This window comes from Malania oleifera, chromosome 6, assembly GCF_029873635.1.
Source record: "Malania oleifera isolate guangnan ecotype guangnan chromosome 6, ASM2987363v1, whole genome shotgun sequence".
Taxonomy (NCBI): Eukaryota; Viridiplantae; Streptophyta; class Magnoliopsida; order Santalales; family Ximeniaceae; genus Malania; species Malania oleifera.
In genome coordinates this window covers 34,776,794-34,796,173 of record NC_080422.1, presented here as the reverse complement: position 1 = coordinate 34,796,173, position 19,380 = coordinate 34,776,794, and positions in this window count along the sequence as shown.

Sequence of the window (19,380 nt, the reverse complement as noted above, 5' to 3'; positions counted from 1 at the left end):
GGTGGCATTTATGTCACTGGGCAAGTGTGTCTTCATGTCTTAAACCAATACTTGACATTTCTAGTTGCGCAAGGCCTATTCTAATGCATATTGACTTCCCAAGTGCCATGTTGTTGATTATTCAACCGGCCTCCATGTTACATCTTTAGGGGTGCACAAAGATCGTGCAAACACAACCCTCTCGCTTTTGATCAAAGACAAGGCAATCAAATAATGTTTACAATGTAGAAGATGCAAGAGATGAAAATTCTCTCTTATTCAAACTCAAGCAAAAATATCAATATTTGGAGACATAAGAATTTTTTAAAATATCTCTTTTAGAAGAAAAATGAGCAAATTAGAGGAATGAGGAGATATTGTGAGTAATATGGATTATATAAGAATAGCCAAGAGTATCATTGCTACTCTTTTAAACTCTGGGAGCTTATTTATAGTTTTGTGGTCAACTAATCACATATTACTCATTGGTAGTCATAAGTTGCACATTGGTCGACCTTGCACGAGGTGTGATAGACTTTTAGATAGTTGTTTAATGCTTGAAAGTGACAAATGTCAACTAAAAAGGTAAGGACTAGTCAACCTTAAAAGAAGAGTGGTTAACTTGTTGAGGACATCGGCCTCTCCTTGCAAAATTGCACAAAGTAAGCCCTTTTAAGCCAAATACTATTTGCTTCTTCTAAGTTCTTGTCTTGTATGATGATTATGGATGAAGTTTTAAACAATTATAAGGAAATAAAAGAGCAAAAGAATTAAAAAAAAAAGGGTATTCGTCTTCAAGCTCTTTCAACTCAATTAATAATAAATCCTATGAAATCACATCTCATACTCAAAATACATTAGCCCAAATATTTTGCTATCATTGAAATTGAGTTAGTGAACCCTTAGTGTTTACTCTATGAGTCTATTCCCGTTTTGATAATGACAAATCATATAGTATCTTACTTGTGCATTGAGATTGTGAACATGATCATTACTTAGCATGCACGGAAAGTAAGAAAGTTATAGAAGCCATGAGAATTAAAGCATATACAACCTGGTACACTCCATGGAACTTAAAGAGTAAAAGGATGAAGAAGCAAGTTTCAAGTTTTTCAAGTATAATGGATATTTAGGTTTGAAAGTATTTACATACCTCACATGATATAGTTGGAAGCTCAAAATGACATATAATTTGACCGCATGTTGTTCTTGACATATTCATATGCATTAAGCTAGGTTGAATCAGGCTGGATAATAGGCAGCTCGTCAACGAATCCTTGGCCTCATTGACGAACGTATGAAGGCCACTCAGTGACGAACGTTTTGTTCTCGTCGACGAGAAAATACCAGGAGCTCAAAAATCTCAGACAGTCATCGTCGACGAACTCATGTTCTCATTGACAAACAAGTGTTGAACACTCGTAGACGAACGTGTGCACTCGTTGACGAGTACGTCGCGCTGAACGACACTACAACGCGGACACGAACGTAAATCTTTTATTTTAAATGATCCAACGGCCATAAATCTTTCAAATGGTGAGAACACTTATAAAGATAACCTTTAAACCCTAGGGCATCACTTTTTGCATACTTCTTGAGAGCTTTGAACATATTACAAACTTTTTGTCTACACTTCAAAGCATTCACATCAAGTTTAGGCATTTCGTGCGTTGAGTTTCAAGATCAAAGGGCGTTCACTCATACCTTTTGCAAACAACTTGGGTATTGAGGCTTGGTAATCAAAGTATCATTTTAGATATATAGATCTTTATTCGAAAAGTTTTATACTCTCACGATCCTATTGTTAAATATTTCTTAAGAGCAAGAACTTGAGTTATTTATATGTATTTTTATGTGAAGAGATTTTTAAAGGGTTTATCAAAGTTTAAATATTTGAAAGTATTCACTTTTATTCAAAGTTTTCATCTCAGCTTAAGTATTACAAAACATATTTGATTAGATCTTTGGAGCGAAATTGATTGATTTAGATCTTTGGAGCTAAACTGTGTTACATATATTTTTACAAAGATCATTTAGTTGAATTTAATCTTTGAAGCAAAATAGTCATATATATATATATATATATATTTATACAAAGATTATTAAAACAATTTCATTGACAACATCACATACACTCATTGAGCTTCATGTTATATCATCTGAGTATGTATTAAGATTATTGTACTCATTAGCTTGTTAAGGAGCGTTTGAGTTTTGCAAAAAATTGTAATCATTTTTATTATATTGACGATTCAGGCTGTGAACCGAGATGAGGAGGAAACTACGCCTCTTGTAAGCAGTGAATTGTAATGGGAAGTTCTGTCCCAGTTAAGGGAGCGAGATTAGTGGAATCCTTGAGTGGGTTGCTCAAAGCGAGGACGTAGGCCAGGTTAGTTGAACCTCGTAAAAAATGTGTTTACATCTCTATTTCCCTTAAGTCTTTTAATTTCTAATTGCATTTAATTTTGCGGTTGCTGTGCATGTGTTAATTGGTTAGTACATCAAATAGTAATTGGGTAAGATTTATTGATTAATAAAATCACACTTTAAAATTGATAAGTTGAGAAATACTAAACTGCTTGACATCTAAATTAGAAGTTGAGTGACACAAATTTTAAAATACCCAATTCACCCCACTCTTGGGGTTACACCTAAATTAACACTTGGGGCTGACCAAATAAGAGAAGCATTCAAAGGCACTGTTATCCTTATTGGCTACAATATCATGTTTAATATGTTTTGATGATATTAACCTATTTTGTTGTTCCTAGTGTTTTCCTATCTTTGCAGATCATGTTTAGTACAGGTACTCATACATGAAGTACTGGATCGAAGGCAAAGATTGGACTGAGTTGACATCAAGAAGGAAAGATCAAAAGGATACGTACTTGGAAGGACCCAAGCATGACCAGAGGAAGCTTAATGTAGTCTTATATGTATTTGGGGAGTGTTTGAGGTAGTTCTATGTTGTAACTCTTGCGGGTGTATTTCTTGCATGATTCCGGAGCAAGAGTTGAGCATTACATATGCATATTAGGACACTTGAGTTTATAGGATCGCATTAAAGTCACAAACTAATATTCATAGTTTTCTAAGTAAAAAAAAATGAAATTCTCTTTGAAAGAAGAAAATGAATCCCTTAAAAGGAAAAATGAAGAGTTTGTTTTAAATTCTCAAAAAGAGCATGAAACTTTGAAAGAAAAGATAGAAAATTTGGAAGGAAAATTGTCAAAATCCATCTATCTTGAAAGAGGAAAATTACTCTTTAAAAAGGGAAAATGAGGAGCTTATGGACAAAGCTCAAAAAGACCATGAAATTATTCAAGGGGAAGTAGGAATTTTGAAAAATCAAATTACAAATGTCTTGAAAGAAAATATTCTCATAAAAAAGAAAAATGAAAATCATGGTAAAGTCTGTTGACTTTTTGGTCACATCCCTGTTTTGATTATGACAAACGACGATATCTCATCTGTGTGCTTTGAGTATTTGAGTAGGTTTATGTTTCAGTTAGCACAGATGGTGATGCAATGTGGAAGCCGTAAGAGCACCTAAACAAGCATATCTCGGCATATTCCCTGGAATTGCAAAGGAGCCACACATGAAGATCGATTTATATTTCAAGTTGTATTATATTTTTATATTTATCATTTTGGGTCTGTAATCTTATATGGTCTGTAATAATTAATGCATTGCATGCATGATAGGACTTATAAGCTCAAAGACCATTGGGATCTGAATGATCTTAGGGCACCCTTCGATCAACCGACGCCATATTTTTGGGGTTATCTCTCAAGGACCATAGATTGACTTTAGGACCCCAAAATATCACAAGAAAAGTCTCCTATAACTTAGAAATGAAAATTATGTGAGAAGGGGTGACTTCATATAGAAATTAGAACTTAAATGCACAATTTTTGTATGTTCGGTCGACCGAACCAAAACATACAGAACACCTTCAGTTGACCGAACCTCGCTAGGGTTGACTGTTGACCACTTGGTCGACCGAACCAAAACACATATAGATCTTCGGTTGACTGAATCTCCTTGGGGTCAACAAGTTGACTCTTCGGTCGACTGACCAAAAATAAGCTGCAACACTCTAGTCGACTGAACCACCTCGGGGGAAGTCCCAATGCCCTGGTCGACCGAACCTTCAAGGTCAAAATGACTTGGTTGACCAAAGTAAATGAAGTTCAATCAACCGAACTATGTTCGGTCGACCGAACCTCGGAGGGTTCAGAATCGCATTTGATTGGTTGACCATCTTCTTAATTCAAAATTGTCCTGGTCGACCGAACTGAGCACCACGATCAACCGAACCATAAAATTGGTCGACCAACCCTCTCAGGTTGTCGAAATATACTGAGGTTAAAAATGTTGTTAATATTATTAACCTCACTTGAACTTTTGCAAAAAAGACATGTGTCCCCTACGACTATAATTTTTCCAAATTCTATGTATAGGCCCTCATTTGCAAAATTTACATAAGATTAGGGTTTTGAGATTAGTCAAATTCCTCTGAAAATCTTTTTGGCCAAAATCATTTATACTTCCATATTTTTCATACTCATTGCCAAAATCTCTTCTCCTATACTCATCTAACCATTTATTTTGAATGAGATTGTTTTTATATAATCTTCATACAAGCTCAAACTCTCTCTCATTTATATTTGCTTGTGTATTGACTTTTAGAGAGTTGCTTAAGATTTTTCCCATAATATTTCACTCATAAATATTAGATTAGGAAAAATCCTTGCTTGGCTTAAGATCTTGTATCCTCATTGCAAGATTCATAAGCTTGATTTGTGCTTTGACGAAAATATCTTTAGCAAGCTTAAAACCCTATTATCTACTATGCTTTATATTTGAGAAATATTTTTGTGATATTTATTTAGGGTTGTAGAGGTTGTTTGATTATTCACACAAGAAGCATATTAGCTTAAGATCAAAAGTCTCACTCTCACATACACATTGATATATCTTGTGTTGAGAGTTAACACAATGGTTAACAAAATATCACTCGAGCTTAATATCCTATCATATGTGTGGGCCTGAAGAGGGAGACTAGCCCTGGTAGATAGTCTCAGATTGGCTTAGACTTGGTTAGGTGCACCATCCTAGTAAGGTATAGGTTGAGGTCAACTCCGTTAATTGACGTAGTTGTAACCGGTGCCGCTCCACCTGTTAAGTGAGTATTAGTAGAATTCTCGGGCCTGCGAGTTAGAGGCGGAGATGTAGGCAGTATTGACCGAACCCCAATAACATATTTAGTGTTGATTTTATTTTCCGCAATTTACGTTCTACACCTGTATGTTTATGTTTATTATTTGAATATTTGTTTGGGATTGTGAATACATAGAAAGACCCTAGGTTTGTGAAATATTGCTTGCTAGATTAGCTAAACCTAGGAAGAATTTTTAAATTTCTAATTCACCCCCCTCTTGGGAATACACCATAGTCAACAAATTCACAAGAGGAAAAGAAAACTCCAAAAGGTTTTTAGGAGTTAAAAGAAATAGTGTTTACTAAAAAAATTTGAAATTTTTTTGCAAACCACATGGTCATGCCTCATCTAGTAAAAATATTGCAAACAAATCAAGACCCTCATACGAAAACAAAATTTGTCTATATTGTGAAAGAAAGGGTCACATACGATATTTTTACCCTTATAGAGGAGCTAGAGGCAATGGAAGGAAGCTTGAATGGATTGTGATGAAAACCAACCTATCCCACCCAAGGAGGAATGGGTATCAAAAGAAATCACATGAATTCCTTGAATTGCTTCCTTAGGACCTAGGTTTAGAAAATAGGACTTAGGTAGATCTTACTTAGGAGAAATGAAATAAGTGTTGACCAAGTGAATTTATATTGTGCTAAATTAAAAACACTTATTTATTTTTTAGATAGAGCTCAAAATGAGAAAATTCCAATTTTTATATTATAATTTGTTTAAATTATTTTGGTAGAAAGTTTTTGAAAAATCATGCCAATATTAATGAGTTGAATTCAAAAAACCGATGTGATGCTTTAATTGTTTATGTCATTATCAATTTGTTTCTTTTTAAAAATGTTGGCTATTATTTATAGGATGAAATAGCATGCAAAACTTGTTTGTTTGAAATAATTTTTCTTGGGTGATAAATGGAAAAACCTTACTTTTCTCATGTGAATTACTAAGGTTTGGAATTTAAGTTCAAAAGCATACTATAATAGGTAAATCCATCTCTTAAGGAAAAGAGATGTGGTCCTTAGTCACATAAGATGTTTTGATGATATATGCTTGCTTGAATATATATAGTTAGAATATCTAAAACATAGCATTCATAAAGTTGAGCTTTAGTGAAAGCTAATCATAACAAAAAATTTGGAAAATTTTCTTTGAATAATTGATTTATCAACAAATGGTATTTTCTTAAAAATCATCATTCATTTATTTGCAAGAAAGCCATTCTTGGCATTCCCGATGTTATGGTTTAGCAATAATATTTTGGTATATGTGTCTTGCACACACTCACCTCACCACCATAGAATCTTATATTAAAGGGGAGAAATCATTTTTAGGTAAAATGATTTGTACCTCTCCTTTTGATGATGATAAAATAGGGAGAAGATATTTGACGTTCCATTTGTTAGGAACAAGATGTGTGGGGGAGAAGTGAAATATATGTGGGGTAAAATGCATGTGGTTGTATGAAAGTTCAACTTGTCTATTTGTTTTATCTTAAATGAACTTTCTATGGTTTGCATGAATATAGCTCCAGTGGTTATAAAATGTTTTTATGCCTTATATGCATATAGTAAGGGGGAGCAAATTTTAGTTTATTTAACAATATGCATAATTTGAGGGGATCTTTAAATTATACCCTATTGGAGAACACCAATGCTTTGCCATCATAAAAAATGGGGAGAATGTTAGCCCTAGAGGCTACATGAGTTTAATTGTCTTGTTTTGATGATAACAACTCATTAGTGGTTCTAAGTTAGGTTGTCTTTGCATATCAAGCCATAGTAAGTATAAATACAAATGCAAAGATTAAGTAAATTGGAAATAGGTTAGAAATCATAAAAAAGGGGGAGAATGTTAGCCTTGTTGGCTACAATATCATGTTTAATGTGTTTTGATGATATTAACCTATTTTGTTAGTCCTACTATTTTCCTATCTTTGCGGATCACGTTTAGTATAGGTACTCGTACATGAAGTACTAGATCCAAGGCAAAGATTGGACCGAGTTGACGTCAAGAAGGAAAGATCAAAAGGAAACGTACTCGGAAGGGCCCAAGCATGACCAAAGGAAGCTTAATGTAGTCTTATATGTATTTAAGGAGTGTTTGAGGTAGTCTATATTATAACTCTTGCGGGTGTGTGTGTTGCATGATTTCTGAGCAAGAGTTGAGCAATGAATATGCATACTAGAACACTTGAGTTTATAGAATTGCATTAAAGTCACAAACTCACATTCATGGTTTTCAAAGTTAAATTCAAAGGACTTGTCAAAAACAATCCTAAACTAAAAATATGTTTTAAAAGGGACAAGTTTATAACATCCTAGTTTTAAGAACATTTTTATACTTGGTCCCGATTTTGTCAAAACGAGTTGATTACGTGCTTAAACTGCGTAATTGGGCATTTTAATTCATGCATTGAGGCTCATATTTTTAATTAAATACCTAATCACTCTCAATAATTTAATTTTGTGTCTTATTTATAATCTCTGGGTTTTATTGAACAATTTATGAATTTTTGGTATTTTTTTATCGAAGGAAAATCATCGGGAGCTAAAACCGGCATCAATTCGTAATTTGTGCATAATTTTTCTGTCCAAGCTCCAATCGAAATGATTCAAAATTTTGAAGAAAGATGAGAAGATTATCTATAACTTCCGTGTTTTGAGTTTCGAGAAACAGACTCCAAGAGGGTCAAGATTGGCCTCGTTCGCAGAGAAAAACAAATGATAAAAAGAAAAAAAAAATTAATTTGGCCCTGATGTGACCCGGCCATGCAGCCGGGTCCTCTCCAAGCCGGCTCCGGGTATCTTGCTGCGTAGGGTTCCCTCCCCCTCCCCTTTATATACTCCTCTTCCTAGCAGCCCGCACCAGCCCAACTCCCCTCTCCTTCTCCTTCCTTCCTTCCTCCTTTCTTTCTCTCTCATTCTCCTTCTCTCTGCAACTCTCCCCCCTTCCCTACTGCCATCCGAAACACCGAGCCTCTCTCACTAACTCTCTAACTCTCTCTTCTTTTCTCGGACAGGCCTAACTCCTCCTGCTCTGTCTTCCTCTTTCTCCTTCCCTTTCTTCCTCTTTTCTTCCCTTCCTCTCCTTCTTCCTTCCTTCATCACTGCTACTGCTGCGACCTCCCCCTCTCTGCCTACTGCTTTTTCTTTTTCCTATGTGCTGCTCCTGCCGAAACTTCCCTACTGTGTGTGTCTGCTTTAACTAGAAAACTTGAGAGCTCCCTACACTTTGCTACTGCCGTGCCATCCCCACAAAGCCGAGTCTCCCTCTGTTGCTTCCATCTTCCAGCTGCTGCGGTTCCAGTCTTGTCCACTGCTGTTGCTCTCTTCAGCCACCCGGAAGTCCTCTAGAAGACCTGCTGCTATAGCAGCTTCTTCCCACACCCGAGACCAAGCTCTTCTTGCGGCCAACCTTCACGGCTGCTCCACCATTATTGCTCCAGCCGAACACCTCTGCTACAACTTCAGTTCCAGACCACCACCCTACGACTAGCAACCTTCTCTCCTTCTCCTTCTCTATTTTTATTTTTATTTTTATTCTTGCTTTCAAATTATTTTATTGAATTTTTTTTATTGAGTTTCATTTAAAGTTCGGATTTTGAATCTTTGTTGAGTATTATTAATCAAGCTTATTTATTTTTTTCTTCTTATTTTATAATATTATTAGAAGTTAATTTTTTGTTTGAGTTATTTTTTTCTTTGATTTGGTCTCTAAAAAAGAAAAAAAAACTACTTTAGGATTTAAGAATTGTTGGTCTTATTTAGTTCAATTCCAGTTTAATTAGAGTTTAAATTTTAATCGTGTTCTAATTATTTGTTAAGGTTGTTGAAGAGTAAATCTTGAGTTGTGTTTTTGATGGCATTGAAATTCAGGTTTTAATAGATTCCGTGTTCGATTGAGTTTGCATTCATGAATTGCGTAGTAAAGCTTAATTTTGGTTCAAGTTCTTGTTTGCGTTAAAGTTTAGTTCTTTTGTACTAATTGAGTTTTTCTTAGAATTGCATGTTTTAAATTAAATAGGAAAGATATTATCTTTGGTTTTGTTCTGAAGTTCGATGCGTGTTTAATTTCTTGTTTGGTTTAGAATTTTAAACCTAGGATTTCCGTTTTTTGTTGTTAAATTCAGTGCATGTTAGGTTTTAGGGTTTAAATTGCCTGCTTGTTTAATTTGTCAAAAGAAATCTCAAACAATCCAAAGAACCCGAATCTGAACTGAGTTCAGTAACTTTTTATTTTCGATTGGAAATATGTAAAATTTGAGAATAAACTGTATTCCCTGAGGAGACGATCTGGCCTTTGGGCTGAATATTACACAACAGAACTCCTATACTTGGGATAACTTTCGAGCTGCTCATTTTTCAAGTGAGTCAAGTTTTTGGCGCCTTTGCCGGGGAGTGCCAGTTTTAATCTCAAATTTTGTATTTTTTTTCAATTATTTTTTATTTTTAATTAATAAAAAACAAAAATTTTAAAAATTAAAAAAATTTAAAATAATAAAAAAATAAAACAAAAAATAGGAAAATTTGAAAAAATAAAAATAAAAATTGACTATGCTTGTTTGCTGTTGTGTTAGGGGATTTTTGTTGTTACATTGATGTTTGATGCCTTGGGTTCGAGATAATTCGAATAGACTGTCTAAAATTTCACCTAGCACAAATAGGGACACGCAGAGCACAAAACATGATTGTTCTCCTATTAATTTTAAGAGTGATTTTGAAATTGATTTGAGCAATCTATTTGAACAATTCTTTGAGAAAGTCATGACTGCACCTACACCACGTACACTTCAGGATTTTCTACAGCCTACATGCACATCTACACCTTCATGCATTGTATTGCCACAAGATGTATTGAACTTCAATATTAAGCATGATATGTTATCTGTGATACCCCAATTTCACGGGATGGATTCTGAGAGTCCATACCAACACTTGACAAATTTTGAGTTGGTCTACCCCACTTTCATTAATAGGGCAGGAATTGATGAATATACCAAAATTTGCTTGTTTCCCTTTTCTTTGAAAGATAAGGCAAAAATATGGTTTAATTCTCTGCGACCTAACTCTATTACTAGCTGGGCTGAAATGTAGCGTGAGTTTTTACATAAGTTCTTTCCTTTTCAGAGAACTCAGTACCTGTAAGAGCAGATAAGCCAGTTTATGCAAAAAGGTGATAATACATTCCAGGCTTGTTGGGAGAGATTCAAGGACCTAATGAACATATGTCCACACCACGGATTCGAATCTTGGAGGTTAGTGAATTATTTTTAAACTGCTCTAACCCCTGCATGTAAACAATTTGTCCAGACTATGTGCAATGGGGAGTTCTTCTGCAAGGAACCAGATAAGGCTACATCATTCTTCGATTATTTAGCTGAGAGTGCCCAACATTGGAACACACGTCATGAACGAGCACCAATAGCAACACAACCTCTCCGAGTGATCAGTGGTGGAGGCAGATACGAGGTCAAATAGGAAACTAGCTTACAGGCTCTTGTTACTGCATTGTCTAAGAAACTGGAGGTTAAGGAATTAGAAAAAGTGAAAGTCGAGGATTGCTCTATCTGTGAGACCTTAGACCACAGACTTCAGGATTGTTAATTACTACCAGTATGACAAAAGAGTAGATCTGATCGGGTGCCATCGGCGAATTGGGTCAACAAAACTCAAAATCAGCCGTTCTCGAACACTTATAATCCAGGATGGAGGAATCATCTGAACCTCTCATTGAGAAATGACCAGCCTGGTTCATCATCCTCACGATATCAGCAAGTTCCTCAACTTTATGCACTACCTCCGCAACCGACATATCACCCAGTTGTAACTTTTCAACCGCAGTATCAACTGCAACAAATTTCTCAGAGCTACGCACTACCGAGATTCCAACCAACTCTAGCTCCTTTTCCAATAAAGAAATCTCCTGATGATAGCATGACACAGATGGCGAACATGTTCCAATAATTCATGCAGCTTCATGCCACGACCATCGGAGAATTGAGAGATGTCATGAATAAGATAAATACACAGCTGAATACCTTAGAAAAAGGGAAATTTTCTGCACAACCTCAGCCTAATCCCCAGGTATATAGACAGCAACAGAAACCAGTGCACAATGTTTCGGGGGATGCTTTTGAGTTAGCTAAGGCAGTTATTTCCTTGAGAAGTGGAAAAGAAGTTGCCCGTCTTGAAATGCCCACTGATTAACAAACAGTTGCTTCAGCACCTGAAGTGACAGCTGAGACAGATGAGGGAAAAGAAAAATCAGATGAAGTCAACTCAAGTTTAACAAAGTCAGATAATAAGGAGGATGAGTCGGTTAAGAAGTATCAACCTATGGTACCCTATCATTAGCGGTTGACATCTGATCAAAAGAATAAGTATCACACTGAGATCCAAGAAATATTCAAACATGTGAAGATCAACATTCCACTTCTAGAGGCCATACAGAAAATCCCTACATATGCAAAATATTTGAAAGACCTATGCACAGTAAAAAGGAAATTGAACGTGGAGAAAAAGTCTTTCTTGACCGAGCAGGTTAGTGCGTTGATATTAAGTCAAACTTCGTAGAAACTTAGAGACCCTGGTTCTCCCACTATTTCGATCATGATTGGTGAATCTCGTATCGGGAGAGCTTTACTTGATCAGGGGAGTAGTGTGAACTTGCTCTCGTTTTCGATATATGAACAACTTGGTTTAGGTGAACTGAAGAAAACTACTATGATGCTATAGTTGGCAAATAGATCTGTAAAAGATCCACGAGGCGTTGTTGAGGATGTATTGGTTCAGGTTGACAAATTTTACTACCCCATGGATTTCGTTGTTCTTGACATGCAACAGCCTGTTTCCACCATATATCAAGCCCCTGTCATTCTTAGACGACCATTCCTTGCTACTTCTAATGCCCTGATTAATTGTCGAAGCGAAGTACTTAAGCTTAATTTTGGGAACATGACATTGGAAATGAATGTATTCAAAGCTCACAAGATGTCAAGTGGGTGCGATAACGCAAAAACACATGCAGTTGATGTAATAGATAATTTGGATATATCAGAGCTACTACTAGTACTTGATGTTGATGGCGCATTTGAAAATGACTCTTCTGAACAGCTTGAGGAATTTGATGAAAAATTGCCAGGATCAGAGGGGCAGATTCCAAAGATAGATGGTACCCCTCACATGTTGGATGCAAGTTACAAAAGTAGTTGGTGTAAGCCAACATTTGAGGCCATTGATCCGCTAGAAATTATGAAGTCATCAGAAGAAGAAATTCCAACACTCGAACTGAAACCATTGCCTGAAGAGCTAAAATATGTTTTCCTAAGTCCAGCAGATGGGACATTCCCTACGGTAATTTCTTCTCACCTTACTCATAAATAAGAAATTGAGTTATTGCAGGTATTAAGGAAGCATCGCGAAGCGATAGGATGAACCATTGCAAACATCAAGGGTATTGACCCCTCGATTTGCACTCACAACATCTTCGTTAAAGGAGACGCTAAACCAGTTCGAGATGCACAACGGAGGCTAAATCCAACCATAAAGGAGGTGGTAAAGAATGAAGTGCTGAAATTATTGGCTGCTGACATCATTTATCTTATCTCCGATAGCAAATGGGTAAGCCTAACGCAGGTAGTTCCAAAAAAATCTGGTTTGACTGTCATTGAAAATGCTAATGGAGAATTGATCCCATCTAGGAAAGTAACGGGTTGGAGAATGTGCATTGATTATCGTAAATTGAATTCAGTTAGTAGAAAAGATCACTTCCCGTTACCTTTCATAGATTAGATACTCGAAAAAGTAGCTGGTAATCCCTTTTACTGTTTCTTGGATGGATTTTCTGGTTATTATCAAATTGTTGTAGCACCTGAAGATTAAGAGAAGACTACCTTCACTTGTCCTTACGGTACATTCGCCTTTCGCAGAATGCCATTCGGTCTACACAATGTACCTGCTATTTTCCAACGTTGCGTGATGAGTATTTTCTCTAATATATTAGAAGATATGTGTGAAATTTTTATAGATTATTTTTCTGTGTTTGGTAAGTTTTTTGATATTTGTTTAAAAAATTTGACTGCTATTTTGAAAAGATATGAGAAAAGGAATTTGCTTTCGAATTGGGAAAAATGTCAATTTATGGTAAGTAGTGGTTTAGTGCTTGGTCATTTGGTTTCTGAGCGTGATATAAAGGTTGGCAGAGCCAAGGTAGAGCTGATTTCCTAGTTACCTGTCCCTAAGACAGTTAGGGATATCTGTTCCTTCCTTGGTCATGCCGGCTTCTATAGGCATTTTATTCAGGGTTTTAGTAGTATTGCTAAACCATTATGTACTTTATTGCAGAATGAGACTGAATTTTTGTAGCCTGATGAATGTCAACAGGCTTTTGAAACGCTAAAGAAATATTTGACTATTGCGCCCATCATGCAACCTCCTTAGTGGGACCTGCCATTTGAAATCATGACTGATGCTAGTGACTACACCCTTGGTGTCGTTTTGGGTTAAAGAATTGATAACAAGTTGTATGTCATTTATTATACAAGTCGAACTTTGAATGATGCTCAGAAAAATTATACCACCACTGAGAACGAATTGTTAGCAGTTGTATTTTCCTTAGAAAAATTTCGTTCTTATGTCATTGGACCGCTTGTTATTATTTTTACTGATCACTCTGCTCTGAAATATTTGTTAGCAAAGAAGGATTTTAAACCCAGGTTGATCAGATGGATTCTACTTCTCCAGGAATTTGACATCACTATTCGAGATAAAAAAGGGCGTGGAAAATGTTGTCACTAACCATCTTTCTCGTTTGCAGCAACCTAAGGTGTCTATATCTCCCTCTCTCTTAAATGATGATTTTCTAATGAGCATCTTTTAGTAGTGTCACGTGCTCCGTGGTTTGTCGATATTGTGAACTACCTTGTCACCGACCAAATGCCAGAACATTGGTTAACTCAAGATAAGCGTAAGTTCCTTGCCGAGGTAAGACATTATTATTTTGATAATCCATTCCTGTTTAAATACTGCTCTGATCAGTTGGTGCGTAGATGTGTTCTTGATGATGAATTCACTTCTATGATGCATTTTTGTCATAGTGGGGCATGTGGAGGCCACTTTGCTGTAAAGAAAATCGTTTCAAAAATTTTGCAAAGTGGACTCTACTGACCTACTATGTTCAAAGATGTTGAGAATTTTTGTAAAATCTGTGAGGCTTGTCAGAAATTAGGAAAAATTACAACAAAGAATGAAATGCCTATGTCTCCCATTTTGACTCTTGAAATTTTTAACTGTTGGGGCATTGACTTTATGGGGCCATTCCCAAACTCTTTTGGGCATTCTTACATTTTAGTTGTTATGGACTATGTTTCAAAATAGGTGGAAGCTATACCTTGTAGAACTAATGACCACAGGGTTGTCATCCATTTTCTCAATGAATTATTTGCCCGCTTTGGCATGCCCAAGGCGATCATTAGTGATGGAGGGTTGCATTTTTATAACAAAACTCTTGAAAAACTCATGCAAAAGTATGGAGTGACCCATAAAGTCTCTGCTTCATACCACCTTCAGACTAATGGTCAAACTGAGTTGGCCAATAGAGAGATCAAAATTATACTTGAGAAAACCATGCGTCCTAATTGAAAGGATTGGTTAGAAAAACTTGTTGATGCACTATGGACCTACTGAACGGCTTTCAAGACAAACCTAGGGATGTCTCCCGACAGGTTAGTGTACGGTAAGACATGTCATTTACCTGTTGAAATTCAGTATCGTGCTTTATGGGCTATAAAACATACTAACTTTTCACTTGATGATGCCAAGGGTTTAAGGAAATTGCAGGTATGCGAGCTTAAAGAGTCTAGGAGGGAAGCTTACGAAAATGCCTGCTTAGCCAAGGAGCGGATGAAGTTGCTACATGACAGGAAAATCAAAGACAAACAACTTTTCCTTTCTCAACAAGTGATTCTCTATGACTCCAGATAGCACATGTTTCCTGGGAAACTTAAGTCCCGATGGGGTGGCCCGTACTTAGTTGAAAAAGTTCATTCTCATGGCGCGGTAGAGATTGTAGATTCAAAGAGTGGCAACCGCTTCACAGTCAATGGACAGCGTCTAAAGCCCTTCATGACTCCATTCGATCCCAATAAAGAGGTCTTGCAGAGGGAGTCCTCTGACCTTTCTATTTTACTGTTTTTTTTTTCATTTTTTTCTTTTCATTTTATTTGTTTTTATTTGCATCTTCTTCTTTTTTTTTCAGTCGCATTAGTTGGAAGTGATGTTCTATTAGTTTGTACACTCGTGCACAGTTTTTCTATTTCTCCTACGCTTTCACAGTGAGGACAATGTTCCACTTTAGTTTTTTGGGGGGGGGGTGAGCATTTGTTATGACACTGTGCACGTATATTTGTTGGATTTTATATTAATTTGAAAAAAAACACCAAAAAAAAAACAAAAAAAAAAACAAAAAAAGAAAGAAAGAAAGAGCATTGAGGAATTACACGACTATGCCATGATTAACACTGACTTATATCCTTCACATGCATATAACTTAAGAATTACACACTTGAGTCATTTATGCATAGTTTCTCTTTATATGAATTTGAAACTCCATGAAGAATTGATTGGTAGTACACTCGTATTAATCTAACTATATAATCTCTTGTATTTACAAGACATCTTATGAGGCTGAATAGACACATTCATGTGATTCATTGCACTTACGGTTCCTTGTGAGCACTGAGAGAACACCCATGGCGACTATGACACCTTGTGAGATATCCTTAAGCTATTTATCGTTCTTTTGAGTGTTAACATCGAATGAGAGTTCATGAAACTCAATTCTCCTTTCTTCTGGGCGATTCTTTGTACACTAGTCTCTATTTTTCACTTACTAGCCTAGAGGTGAAACCTAGTGAGGAGATAGAAATCTAGGTCTTGTAGCCTACTCAAGATGTGAAGGTTGAACCACCCCTAAAGATAGACTTAGCTCATGGACCACTGTTCGAGCTTAATTCCCATTGGTGGTATAAAGACAATAAAAGAAATGTAATGATTGTCCTAATTGACCAAGAAAGATAGAAATTGAAGAATGAGCAGAAGAAAGAATAAGAAATAGAATTGCACATGAAATGAAATGCTAATGTTTGCTCCACAAAAATACCACAAAAAAAAAAAATCAAGGACACGACACATGTTCTCCACGTATGAAGATTCTTCAATCGATTAATGCCTCAAATGTATTCACATCAAGTTTATGAATAAGTTGATCTAGGGTGGTATCGGTTGGACATTACTATTATTGTTATTACCATTATTATTATTATTATTAATATTATTATTGTCATTAATATTTATTTTTGTTATTATTATTATTATTTTTATTAGTATTATTATTATTTTGTTATCATCATTATTATTATTATTATTATTATTATTATTATTATTATTATTATTATTTTCATTAGGGTTTTGGGGGATGGAAGCCTATTTATAGGCTGCATTCTCAACAGCCAAAAGGGGGCCGCAGTCCAGCGCTGAGGGCAGGCAGAAAATAAAAAAAAAAACCCCGGTTCTCTTCTCTCCTGCAGACTCTCCATCTCAGATCCCTCCAGGCTCCCAACCTCTCTCTCTCGCGCTGCCATCCCTCCCAACTCCCACAAACTGCCTCATACAAGCAACCTCCATCTTTCTCTCTGATTCCGACGGTGCCCCACGGCCATCTCTTCTTTCTTCTTCTTCTTCTTCTTCTTCTTCTTCTTCGTCTTCTTCAATCCCAGCAATGTCCACTCAACCATCCTTCATTGCCTGCTGCCACACGACAGTAAGCCCAGTATCACCATCATCGTTGCCCCCTGCCCTCCATTGTAGCAGCACCTCCTCTACAACTCTGGCCAGGCTACACCAGCACCCAACTATGGCCTCCTCTCACCATTGCCGAACATCCCACGGACCAGCCTATCTTCGACGACACTTTCTCACAGTGGCGGTCCCTTGCTCTGACGCACACGGAAACCACCATTGTCGCCGTCGCTCCCTTTCCCTTGTCGTCAACAGTTTCAGCAAACACCATCAACAACACAGAAGTCGTGACCTCCCGTTTCAGGTCGTCCTGCAACACCGACCAGTCCGACGTCTCCTCATGCCCAGCTCCGACCATCTTCCGCAGTGGAATTCCAGCAATCCGGCCACAGCTTTGTCCGGCTACCACCTTACTACCGTCGCCCTCACCAGTTCCGGCAATCACCCAACTCTGGCAGTACCCTCGGTGACCCCCATGCATGTATCACGCACGCACACTTTGAACACACGCACGTTGTCCCTGTTCCCTGCACACACAGCACCCACACAGGTATGTCTTTTGTTTTATACATATTTAAAGATTTTTATCTATTTATTTATTATTTTATTCATGCTCATATTGTATGTTAATTTGTTCTAATTGTATCATCATTGTCTTTATATTTTTATCATCATTTTGTTATTAATGTGACTAAAATTATAGGATTGTTATTATATTTTTTGTATAGATTAACTATTATTGTTGAAAGGAGTATATTGTTGATTTAGTTTAATATTAACTTCCCCTGTTTAGGTTTTGTTGTATTTGTTTGTTAATATTCCTAATATAGGTAATCATATTTATGTTAACAACTAATGTTCATGTTTAATCATAATAATATCATATCATTAGTATTTTAGAATTTTAATCACATTGTATAGCATGTTAGGACTTCAGTAGGTTAGTATTTTAGTTGTATTATATATAACATCTTAGAATTATAATTGTATATGTATTTAGTATTCTAGAATTTTAGCTATATTATATATTTAGTATCTTAGTATTTTTGGTAATATCGTGTATTTAGTATATTAGAACTTTAATTACATTATATTTGGTAAGTTAATATGGTATTGTTTATTATGGTATTTTTTCATAGTATATATGGTATTAGAGTATTTTATTATTATTATTGATATTCTTAGCATTTTAATATATATATAGAGGACTACTTATTATGGTATCTTTTGTATATTAGCATGAATAACTGATTGGCGGTATCTCTTAGTATTTTAATATATAGGGGACTATTTATTATGGTATTTTTAGTGTATTAGCATATATATAACTTATTGGGATATTTTGAGTGTTTTAATATATAGGGTATTACTTTTTGTAGCATCTTAATATATATGGTATTTTATTACCTATTTTAACATTTGAAATATTTTAGTAGTTGCTGATTATCCTATTATCATATATTAAAACCTCTCATACTAGTACTTTTCTACTAAAAAATTCTATACGATTTTCAAAATATGGTAGTGTATTTTATTAAATATTTTTTATTTTTATCCCTATGATTTTAATGCTAGGGTATTAGCCTTCGGACTTCACGTACCTTTAAACTCTGAGGGAATATATATGTATATATTATATTTATTTAGTTATTTATTTATTTTCCATGTGTATTTATAAATTCATAAAAGGAGTAATTTAAAGACTTTTTAAATTAACTTAGGGATAATTCTAAATTAATTAGGTACCATTCGTAAGAACGGGTGCGTAGGGGGTGCTCGTACCTTCCCCTCGCGTAACCGAACTCCCGACCCCAGCTCTGGTAACGTAGGCCCATTCTACCCCTAACGGGGTAGTAATCATGTGTTCTAACCACACTAAAGGTTAGTGGCGACTCTAACATTCCTTATTTTTCCTTGAAAATTAAAATTGATTTTTATTTCGCCGCCTGGGGCACACGCGCTCCCGGGACGTCGCGACAACCACATTAACTCCGAATTGTACCGCTGGCTAACTTCATGTGAATATATTGTTCTTAAATGCTATATAATGATAGAACTTGCATGAGTGATGTGCTTCGGAATTGTGTGCATTGAATATGAACAAGCTTGTGTGAAATTCAGTTATATTCTCATACGTGAAACGATATTATTGTGTTGCATGGGCACTAGTTTCATGTTTGCTGGAGTTAGTATTTGTGGATACCACCCTTGAAATCATTCACGTTATTTTGTAGGGACTAACAAAACATTAGTTGGGAGTGTGATTACACGCTTAAACTGCGTAATTAGGCATTTTAATTCGTGCATTGAGGTACATATTTTTTATTTAAATACCTAATTACTCTCAATAATTTAACGTTGTGTCTTATTTATAA